This window comes from Ischnura elegans, chromosome 9, assembly GCF_921293095.1.
Source record: "Ischnura elegans chromosome 9, ioIscEleg1.1, whole genome shotgun sequence".
Classification (NCBI taxonomy): domain Eukaryota; kingdom Metazoa; phylum Arthropoda; class Insecta; order Odonata; family Coenagrionidae; genus Ischnura; species Ischnura elegans.
In genome coordinates this window covers 105,412,455-105,424,152 of record NC_060254.1, presented here as the reverse complement: position 1 = coordinate 105,424,152, position 11,698 = coordinate 105,412,455, and the positions used below count along the sequence as shown (strand labels likewise).

Sequence of the window (11,698 nt, the reverse complement as noted above, 5' to 3'; positions counted from 1 at the left end):
AGATAGAATAAAAAATAAAAAATTTTAAAATTGGAAAACAATATAATTTTGCTGTTTGGGCGTTTGGTTGCCCCCTAGCTACGCCACCCTGGGTAGTTGCCTGGGAAGCCCAGGGTGACGTAGGTCCTGGTAAATGCCACTGTTTAATCTTGTCACTAAAATCTAGGAGAGCAAGTTACATGCAACCATTCCCTGTGAGCGTTATAAAACATACTAGTATATATTAGCATATTAGTGCATTGAAGTTTTTGAAGTGAACTTTATTTAAATATTTCCCTGAGATTTTAATACCTCATCTTTAGATACATATATTTGCCGGCCTCGGTGGCGGCGGGCTAACGTCTTCGCCTGCCAAACAAGAGGTCGCGGGTTCGAGTCCCGCCTGGGTAGGTTACCCCGGTCCAGGGCATGGTTGTTTGTGTACGTTTACTGTTACATACGTTGAACACCCCGGTGTAAAATGGCCAATGAGAGCTGTATCCGGTGGTTATAGAATAAAATAAAATTAAAATAAAAAATAAAATATTTGTAAAACCTGTAATGTGACATTCAAAAAGACATTCCAGCCCTCATACTAAGACATAGTTTAGGGATAAGAAATGAATAGTTTGAAGTTCAAGATGATTGTGAGTTTTGAAATCTGACCCAAATAAAGTGCTCATAATAAAAAATATCTGCTTAGAGTTCCCATCAAGAGTAATCGTGAATGGTCTAGTTGGATAATACATGAGGGGAGCCAAAAATAACGGGAATTGTGCAGTAACTTTTTCATTAATCAATATTTTCTCTATAAATTTTTATCACCTTCCAAGTAATCCTCATTGACTGCAACACATTCATTCATCTAATCGTTACTTCGACACTTCAAAACAATTTTTTAATTCACTTCAATCAATGTTCTTTCGGCCTTTCACCGATTTTTGTTTTACTTCACCTACCGTCCCAAAACCTTTTCCGTTAATATCCCTTTTCAGTCTAGGAAGTAGAGAGAGTAACAGGTGGCAATATCTGGTGAAAAGTGGGGGTGAACGATTGGCGTGATGCCTTTTTTTGTCAAAAACCACTTCATGGACATTGCAGTGTGGGCGGCTACATTGTCATGGTGGAAGAACCAATCACCTGTGTGCCAAAGATCAGCCCTTTTTCTCCGGATAGTTTCCCTTAACCTCTGCAAAATACCTATAAAGTTCTTCTATGGTTCGGCAACGATCTTCTTGAATGAGGGAGTGGATTTTTGCAACATTGCCGTCCGTTCTTGATGTTGACGGGTGCCCTTAATGAGGATGGTCATCAATCGACATCTGTCCATTGTTGAGATGCGAAAACCAGTCGTAGACACGTGCTTTACTTAGATTACTATTCCCAAAAGCAGTTTTAAGCATCGCTAGAGTTTCTGCGGGAGTTTTCCCCTACAAAAAAAATAAATAAAATAAACTTCACTGCCGCATGTCCACCCCGCCAGTCAGCCATCACACCTTTTCGCTCTATCGGAAAAAGTTGATTAACCAAAAAAATCCCAAAGACAAACAGATGCACTCAGAGGCGACCAGGATTCTCACACTGACTCAGAAAATATCACTGCTTGGAACCCTTTACGGGAAAAGCAGATCCCTCTCTCAACCGTTAGGTCCCCTCTCGTAATGTAAACATGTACTAATATGAGAAACACTAACAGGGAATTTCATGCTGTTTTGTTTAACTTGATTTGAATGCAGAAAAAATAACTCCAAATATTGGTATTAACATATAGTATAGTTTTTTATGTGCTTTAAAATAACACTGATAATATCTGCAGGGAAATTATTCATTGCAAAGAGTCATTTCTTCAGAAAGCGGCCTCTCTGTAGCACTGCCTGTATTTCACGCCGTGAACGGCGCACTGCTGGGCCACATTGAAATGGGTGTCGTGGTGACCAAGGCGACCGTTAACGGTGCCATCCCGTCAACTGAGCGATTCGATTCATTAAAAGACATCCATACACACAGATAGTTATTTGAAGGCACAAAGAGCTAGCATTTGGGGAAGGGAAGGTAGGAACAGAAAGGACAGGAGGAGAGGGGTTCTCCTTATAAGCGGTCGGATATTCGGATCTCCACTGAGCTTCAATGCAAAAAGAAAGCATTTTGACATTGGCCAAATCTAACATCTATTTCTTCGGGTGAGAAAGCCTCATTCTACATGTTTTAGGATTGATAAATGGGAAATAATTTTTCCCGTTTCTATGAATCCAATTATTTTGAGTTACATGTAAATATTTCACTGCCTTTCCTGGCCGACTGGCAACAGCTGTAATCAAAACTAAGCAATTTTTTTGTATCTAGCTGCATGTCCTACCTTCCCTCAACACCTGGGTGAGGGGTATCGAAAGGGAACCCACGACATGAAATATTTTGGCCAATTTGTAAGTTATACAGTACTACGGTAATACCGTAATTACCCAGCACTCAGTTTGAAAACACCATTATGAGAGGTTGTGTTTTGCGGTTGGACTGTTATTTATCGTGGTTCCAGCTTTAAATATCGAACGATGGAAACGAATTTTAAAATTCCAAAAGCTAGTGCTACTGCTCATACCAGGGTAAGTGAATTCAACTCAGAAGGATTTTTTGTGAAAGACAGAGCACATTTTACTGTGCTAAGTTTGCAATTAAAGAATTTGAACACACAGTCACTCAGTCAAAGAAAGCGAAGGAGGAACTTGTTGTCGCTACTGCTGAAGCATTTTTAAAGGCTTTATTTAGTGTAGAGAAACTTGACAATCCAAACATTCTGGAATGGCTCTCCAAGTATAGACATATATTAGGGAGTGGGGATTTGCCATTAGCTGATCGTATATGCCAATACTACATACTTGACCATTTCCTTCATTTAGTTTTATCAGAAATTTTGTACAATCGAAATTGTGTTAAATGTTATGTAAAATGCTTAATAAAAGTATTAGTATTCATGAAACGTGTTCCATAAAATAAGTGGCTATAAATGTGGAAAAATTGTAGCATTATAAAACACTGCCAAGATTTTCTATAACACAAAAATCACATGGTTTAAAAATGATTTTTAGCAAAAAATAAAACGTCTTCCACGGACCTCTATTTATAGGCCATTTGGCATAAGCAATTTTTCATACTAATTATAAAAAATTCCAGGAGCAATAATATAAGTTTTAATGAGGGCCCAGTGAGAAATGGGTGGTGGAATCCAGGTTGATTTCAAGTGGATTTGTGGTGATTAGCATAAAATGTTAAACAGAATTTCTAATTTGTGGAACTTAACTCTCTGGTGACATTGCGTCATTTATCATCCTGAAACCACGCTAGTTATGTGAAAATGTATCGCACATTCTATTTTTATATAATTCGTGGAAAGGCAGCCATGAGAGCACATGAAAAATCATAGACACATATATAGAAGGTTTAGATATAGAGTGGTTGAGGTTTTAATGGTTTTAGGACAGCACCTACTGCTGTTTTAATTTTTCCACCAAATTTCCACGTGGGTTCCACGTTGATTCCACGACCAAAAACAAGTGGTATCCACGTTACATCTCCACGTGGGTTCCACGTGGATTCCACCACCCATTTCTCACTGGGGGTAGATCATCCATAGTTCAATTTAAGCTGATTTCTAAATAATATCATGTAAATTGATTTTCCAGCCATAACACGTGACTGGAACGAGTCCACTGCATAATTTGGGGAATGACCCCTGCCCCCAGCCTCTGGCAGATCGTCAAAATGGTATGTGATCTGTTTTTGTTATCATTTTTCTAGGTACACTTTTTTTGTAAATCGGTCTCATTTCATGAAAAAAACAAATACATACACATTCAAAATCATACACCTTTATGGTAGACAAATTCCTCCAGAAACTGATTAATGCTATGATAGCTTTTGTTTACGGGAAAGAGTTTCTAGTTAGAGGTTTTGTAACTCTGAATAACTTAATGACCACCATGCCCCCCTTCTTAGCTTACCCGCCGTGGCCAGCTTTCTTCCTCTAATAACTCATTGTATATATAAGGCCATGCTCTTCCTGTATCCTTTATTAATAAATTTTGCATTTTAAATATTTTTAAATATAGATTTTGTGAATATGGATCCAAGATTTTTATTCAAATTGGTGAAAGATTCATTTTGTATTTGAATTTCTTAAAATTGTGGATTTGACCAATCACCCATTTTTACCTTTTTTGAGATGATAGAAGATGTCGTATCACAACAATTTCATAGATTGCAGGGCAGATTGTTAATGATTTTTTTTTATTTACTGCAACAAATTACTTGCAACCATGCCCTGTGAGCGTTAGAAAATATATTAGTACACTCAAATTTTTAATGAGAACTTAATTTAAACAATAGCCAAAACATTTCAATATTTCATCTTTAAATATATGTATGTTTGTCAAACCTGTGATTTAACATTAAAAAGACATTTCAGCCAAGATATGTACTAAGAAACTTTTGGGACAAGTAATGAATGATTTTGAATTTCGAGATGATAATGAATTTTGAAATCTGAACAAAAAAAAGATACTCGTATAAAAATATTTCTGCATACCTTGAGAACCTATCAAAAGTAATTGTACATGGTCTAGTTGGATAATAGTGTAAATATGTACTAAATATGCAGGGGCAGATCCAGGATTTCTCTCTGGGTGGCACAAGAAAAGGATTTTGATCTGGGGGGGCATTAGGCTACCTCGTAATACAAAATGAATGCAATGATAATGGGACATTATTAAAAATCTTGTATATTTTTTAAGGGTCTAAGGGTGCACATGCCCCTGTGCTCCCCCATCCCCCCTCCTAAATCCGCCAATGCTAATATGAGAAACACTAACAGGGAAATACATACATGCTGTTTTGCTTGGAGTAACATTTTATTTCAATGCAGTAAAAAAACCCAGTTATTGTTATTAACAAAGTACATATATTTTTTATGTGCTTTAAAATAACACTGATAATATCTGCAAGGAAATTTGTGATTGCATCACTATTGATTTTAATTTATGTAAATTTGAAATAAAAAAATAATGATTTAAAATGAATTGAAATGAAAAACAACAACACAAATGATTTGGAAAAAAAAAATTTCAAAGCATTAAAAAAATTGTAGTATGCACAAAATATATCATTGAAAAAACTACTGACAATATAACCACCTCGCTACGTATTCCTACAGTGAGGATGATCATAAATGAGTGATTCGGCTTAATTGCTAAGGAGTGGCCCTGAGGACTCGCTAAGCTGGGTCTCAGGCCGGGCCTGAATGCATCCAACAATGGCTGGTGGGGAGTGTGGGGGTGTGGAATATAATAATTAACTTTGAAATTTATATCCTCACCCTCTTGAGATTGAATTGAATCTTACGAGATTGAATCATACTATATTAAATTATTATTTTTTTTACTCAAGACGGTGTTAATTATGCTGTTGAATGGGACATGATTGACATCAAGGAACTGGTCAATATTGGTATTCTGACTGTAAAATTCGTCAATTTCGGTATAGGAGGGTGTCCTGGCGGTCCAACACAGGCCAGATTAAGGGCCAATGGCATATACAATTTATCATACTATTATACATGCAAGGAGCATGAACATACGTAATAATAAGGGTAGATCATATGTTAGCTGGCTCCTAATGAATATCATTTAAATTGTTTTTCAGCCATAACTGCTGACTATGCGTCTAAACGCGACATTCGGGGAATGACACCTGCCCCTGGCCTTCAACAGATCATCAAAATGGTATGGGATCTGTTTTTATAAATCCTTTTTCTAGATATACATTTTTTATATATTAGCCTCACTACCAACCATAAACAAACACGTACACATTCAAAATCATACACTTCTGTGGTAGACAAATATTCCTCCAGAAACTGATTTGTGCTATGATGGCTCAAAAAAAGCATGCGTAATAATTGAGCAATAAGTAATATACGTAATAATAAGGTAGAAAAACCAAAGTGCAATTTAAGTTGGATTCTAAATAATATCATGTAAATTGATTTCACAGCCATAACACCTGACTATGTGTGAAATTTGGGGAACTTTTGGGACAAGGAATGAATGATTTTCAATTTTGAGATGAAAATTAACTTTGAAATCTGAACAAAAAAATGATACTTGTAATAAAAATTTCTACATACTTTGAATGCATACCAATAATTATTGTGCATGGTATAGCTGGATAATAGTATTAATCAGTGACGTTACTAGGAATATGCTTTGGGAGTGCGGGGGGAATGGGTGAGATGGCGTGGGGTGGCAACCCCCCTCCCTGGCAACTGGGCAAATTTTCAAAATCGTACATGCCTAGGAATACATTTAACATCATTTAGGCACTAAAGATTTAACTTTAAGTAGTTGCAGTTATTCCATGTCAATGCTGGGTAATAGTTTTAAATATTTTCTTTTTAATTGCTCTGAGTCTTAGTGGTTTGAGCATGGGGAGGGGGATGAGGGGGTGTATTCGTCCCAAAGCGCCAGAGAAATAAAAATATTATTTAAAACCATTGTCTAGTTTGGACACATAACAACTGCATCCGCTCAAAGCTAAATTGAAATTGCCAAAATGACGTAAAATGCATTTTCAGGCATTTTATTTTATTTTTTAATTTTCCTTAACTTCCCATTTTCTGGGGGTTATCCCCCACTACCCAACCTCATCCCCCCTCTCAAAGCCCCCCAATTCCCCTAAAAGCATATTCCTAGTTATTCCACTTCTGAGTCTTATTAGGGTATCTATTCGCTCATAGTTGCACCACTGGTGTAAATGCTAATATGAGAAATACTAACAGGGAAATACATGCTGTTTTGTTTGGAGTAACATCTAAATTGAACACAGTAAAAATAACCCAAAATTAGTTGATAACAAAGTATAGGTTTTTTGGCTTACTTTATGATCATACTGATAGTTTTGGCTGGGAATTTCATGATTACATTTACGTCATTTTCAATTTTGCGCAAAGTTGAAATAAAAAACGATGAGATGAAAACAACTACTGACATATGATTTCATGCACAAAGGATTCCCTCAAGGCATGCGTTAATTGCCAAGAGTACGTATTAATTTCAGTTAAGGTCAATTGTGCATGAAATTTATCGCACTAATAATAAATAATATAAGGACAATAACATACATATTGAAAAGGATACAACATCCCAAATATATTTCAAGGTGGTTACTAATGAATAGCATTTAAATTGTTTTTCACCCATAACAGCTGACGACGTGTCCCACCGCAACATTTGGGGAATGACACCTGCCCCAGGCCTCTAGCAGATCATCAAAATGGTATGAGATCCGTTTTTGCTATCATATTTCTACATATACGTATGTACATAAAATTCTAGATATAGAGAAGAAACCCTGCTACTTAGCCTGTTTTGTCAATTAATAGAGATAAATTAAGCATCCAAGGTTATATTGACCAAGTTTAAAGTTTATCGAAAGAACTTATGATTTCATGATGAGTGGGAATGAACAACAAATGTAGAGAGTATGCAACCCGCGTGCCACCCAAATTGTCTGGCTGGGGTGCCTGGCGCTCACTCTCGGTGCGATATCTCGGAATCCAAAGGGCAGAAATGAAAGAAATTTGAGGTGATACTCTGCGAGTGTCTAATGAGTAAACACCCAAATGTCCGAAAAACACCCAAACTAGGTACACTACTTTGACACTAGGTAAATTATTGTTTAACTCTATTGGTGAATATTGTAATGATGATAAAGGTGGAGTGTATGAAATGATTTGTGACGATTGTGAAACCAAATATATTCGCCAGACTGGGAGGAGTTTTAAAACGAGAATGAGAGAACATAGACGATGTTTTTTGAATAACGACGACTCATCAGGAATTGCAAGACATTTGAATGACCAACACCACTGGTGCAATTTAGATGCAAAAATTTTACATGTACATGACAAGGGGTGGAAACTGTATTTCTTAGAACAGATTGAAATAGTTAATTGCTCTGCTAATTTAAATTATCTATTGACCATATGTTCCCATTCCACTCAACGCTACCTCTTACCAATCGCCCATTGATGTCATCATTAACCTTGGAATGAACACATCCCAATAACCCTCCCCCCTCCTGAAAAACTCTACCACCATAAAAAGGCTGTCATCCAAGGCTATGTACCTTGATAATGGCACGAGTTGTCGAAACCATGGTGGGTTTAAATAAAAGTGTGTGGAAACAGACAAGTGGTTTTACTAAGCTGAAAAATACCAAAATTTCAAAACTTTGAGTGCGATGCGGCATGTTTTCCTGGTATCCAATTGAAAATATAATTTTCATGATTTGTTTTCTCACCAAATGGGATAAAACTGGGGGGGGGGGGGGGGGCATCCCAAAATAAATTCGAAAACTTTTAAAATAAGGACCACCCTAAAGTGCATGAAAGCATCCAAGTGCAACCTGCTGTTGCATGACTGTTGAATACTCATCCCTTGCCTCACGCAATTGCGTTAACTCACAAGGGATTATGTAGATGTATATTTAAATTTTCCAAAATATGCTTGTTAGAAGGAAATGTTTTAGAATTTATATTAACCTTCCAATGATGTGTAACTAATCACGTACGTTAAGTGTCCAATGGACCAAGCTCACCTGGTTACACTAGGAAGAGTTTAAATTTACCATAAACAAGGAAGCAATACCTATGTCAAAAAAAAACATTTCCTGGATATAGACAGTTACTTATACCAATTATAAGTGGTATAAGTAACTGTCTATATAACTTATAAGTGGTATAAGTAACTGTCTATATCCAGGAAATAATGGAATACCACATAGTTAACCAAGAGTTAGTGAATTTTGTTCGTGAAAAAAAACATTTTTCTTATGCCATTTTTTCAAACGAAGTTATGGAAGCTCACATAAGAGGAATATTTTTTTTGTGTTATAAACTGAAATAAAGAGTTTTTTGATTCTACTTGAAGCTATTTCACCTAGTGATGCCTCAAGCTATCCATTTCAAAGTCTCTATTATTCACGTTGGCTTACCAAAGTTTCCTGATTTGGGGTTTGAAACCGTGGGTGGACTTGGTGCTTTCTTTAACAAAAGGGAGAGATCAAGGGGCTGGATACTTACGGCATTCATTCGCCTGTGTTGGAAATTCTCCATTGAATATTTCTGGCTTTCATCTCCTGGGTCAAGAAACGTACTGTCGGATATTTATGGCATCAGTAGCAAAATGGTAAAAGGAATACATAATAAATGCAACTGAGAAATTTATGGAGTACATGGAAAGGCATACGATAGGGAAACTGTGGATTGCTGAAGAAATCATTAAAATAATTTAAGAGCAAAAGATGGATGGGTAGATGAGAAAAGACAGCAGAAGGTTTGAGTAGATTAATGATACATGGCACAGAAAAAAAGGAGGCTGAAGTATATTTAGGGGAAGAGGCAATTTGGTGAAAGGGGAAGCTTGGAGAGGGAAGAAGAGGTAGGGGAATCATAAGCCAGTCTGTGTCACTATCTGGTATTAAAGGAGGACTGGCTATGCTGCGAATTAGGTTTAAGAATGAAGCAATTTGTCCAAATAATAGAATGATGCAGAATAAGTGGAAAGAATACATTGATGAACTGTATGACACATGGAATAGTCCAGCAAGGTTGATCCTAAAGGGAGAAAGTGCCAGGGGCAGTTTAGTGTGACTGGGGGCCCTCGGCTAGGGTCCACTATGGGGCCCTCCTCCTGGAGGATTCAGGGGTCCCACTCCAGAAAATTTTAGGAAATTGTATGTCCATGCTATTCTGGCTCTTAAAAATAAGATGAACATTAATGAAAAATAGCAATTTCATAAGGAAAGTAGCTCTAGCAAAGTGAGAATTCCACTGCTTGTAAAAATTAAAACTTTATTGTGGTACTATCATCTACTATTAAGAATATTTTTTCCTTAAAGCTGCACTGAAATATAAAAGAAACCTATACATATAATAATCCTTCAAATACCCTTTTCCAAAAAGATGGAAAGGCATAGGATAAGGAAACTGTGGATTGCTGAAGAAATCATTAAGAATATTTAAGAGCAAAGGAAGGATGGGTAGATAAGGAAAGACAGGAGTAGGTTTCGGTAGATTAATAAGGAATTTATTGAGAAATTGTGTCATTATCTGGTATAGGAAATGTGTAGGAAATTCTCCATTGAATACATATTTCTGGCTTTCATCTCCTGGGTAAAGAAACGTACTGTCGGATATTTATGGCATCAGTAGAAAATTGGTAAAAGGAATAATAAATACACACAACAAGGAAACAAAGTAAGTAGCACTAAAAGTGAAAATTCCACTGCTAATAAAAATTAAAACCTTACAATGGTTTTATTATCTATGAAGAGTATAATTTCCTTTAAACTGCACTCAAATCTAAACTAAACCTCTAAAATAACCTTTTGAATAACCCTTTCAAAAAAGCGTCACGTTCTCTTTTATCTTCTGGCACCTTAATTTGTTTTTTATATAATTTTTGTCATTATTTCATAAATAAAGCAACTAATGAACACCTAGAATTTTGTAATTGCAAAAAAATCTTATGTTTAAGTAATCTGAGTTTTCTATAACGCCATTCATGTACGCTTCACAATTAATAGACTCGAGCATTGTGATGGGCCCATAAGCTATGGGGCCATTGGCTGTCACCGATCAGCCGACCCGGCCATACCACCCCTTGATAGTGTGGTGGATGAGGATGTTGGACCATGGAATGTAAACATATTGAAGCAAAGAAGTCTTTTGAGAAATGAGGATAAGCAAAGGGGTGAGTGTGAAAATTAAATAAAACAGACAAATTTCAGAATCAAAGTCCAAGGTTAAACTTTATTTTATATTATGAAAATAATTTGTATAGAGTAATACGCATGATATAATCTTAGCTCACTTTCAAGGCTCTCCCTTCTCTCTACTCTAAGATCATAGCGAGATCTTTTTGACTCTCTTTTGTTTTTTGATATGTATTTGTTAATCCTTTTTTGTTAATTACCATTGACACAATTTTTGGTTGCAAATAATCTGTTTAGTAGAAGTACTATTGTAAAACTTCAATTTAATTTTTTTTCCATTTGTTCAGGTACATTCAAATTCAAGGGCGTACCCAGAATCATTACTAGGGGGGGACAAGCCGTGTTCTAGGGGAAGGGGGTGCAAGCCAAGGTCTGAGGGGGGAGCAGCAATAGGATTTAAGATACTATTTCCTTGAAAAAATAGCTTTATTTTAGTTACACATCTTAAACTAATATATATCATTTTTCGTGGGTTTAAAGAAAATATGTTGAATGCTTTTGTTTCAGTTCAGCACTGATTTTGCTCAAAGACTTCTGCGACTCTTGTTTCTAAGTGGAAGGGGGGGGGGGGGGGAGCTGCCCCACCCTGCCCTTTGCTGGGTACGCTTGTGTTCAAATCGTATTAGTCATAGAAAGTGAGAAAATCTTATTTCTCCATTTCATTTTCTCGTAGAATGACAGAAACTCAGAGGAATGATCCATTTACGCCTGTGAATCAGTTGGAAGTACATATTCATGCCTGAATCAATGAATGATTGTCTGTGCAGTGTGCATACATCAGTGCATCAAGCAAGAATGTCTTCTGTGAATGGTTTTGTCACCTTTTCCCAATGAAAATAAAGGAGATGGTGATGAGTTGCAAGAAGTCTTCGACCCAGGCTCCAGTCTGGCACAG

The 11,698-nt window shown here is 36.5% G+C and overlaps 1 long non-coding RNA gene across 1 annotated transcript; it reads left to right on the top strand.

Annotated features, from left to right (window-relative positions):
- Positions 1-5,669: 5,669 nt before the first annotated feature.
- Positions 5,670-10,712, top strand: LOC124166079. Its single transcript, XR_006866395.1, has 3 exons — positions 5,670-5,750; positions 7,232-7,302; positions 10,615-10,712. It is a non-coding gene; the product is annotated as an uncharacterized LOC124166079 (long non-coding RNA).
- The last annotated feature ends 986 nt before the right edge of the window (positions 10,713-11,698 follow it).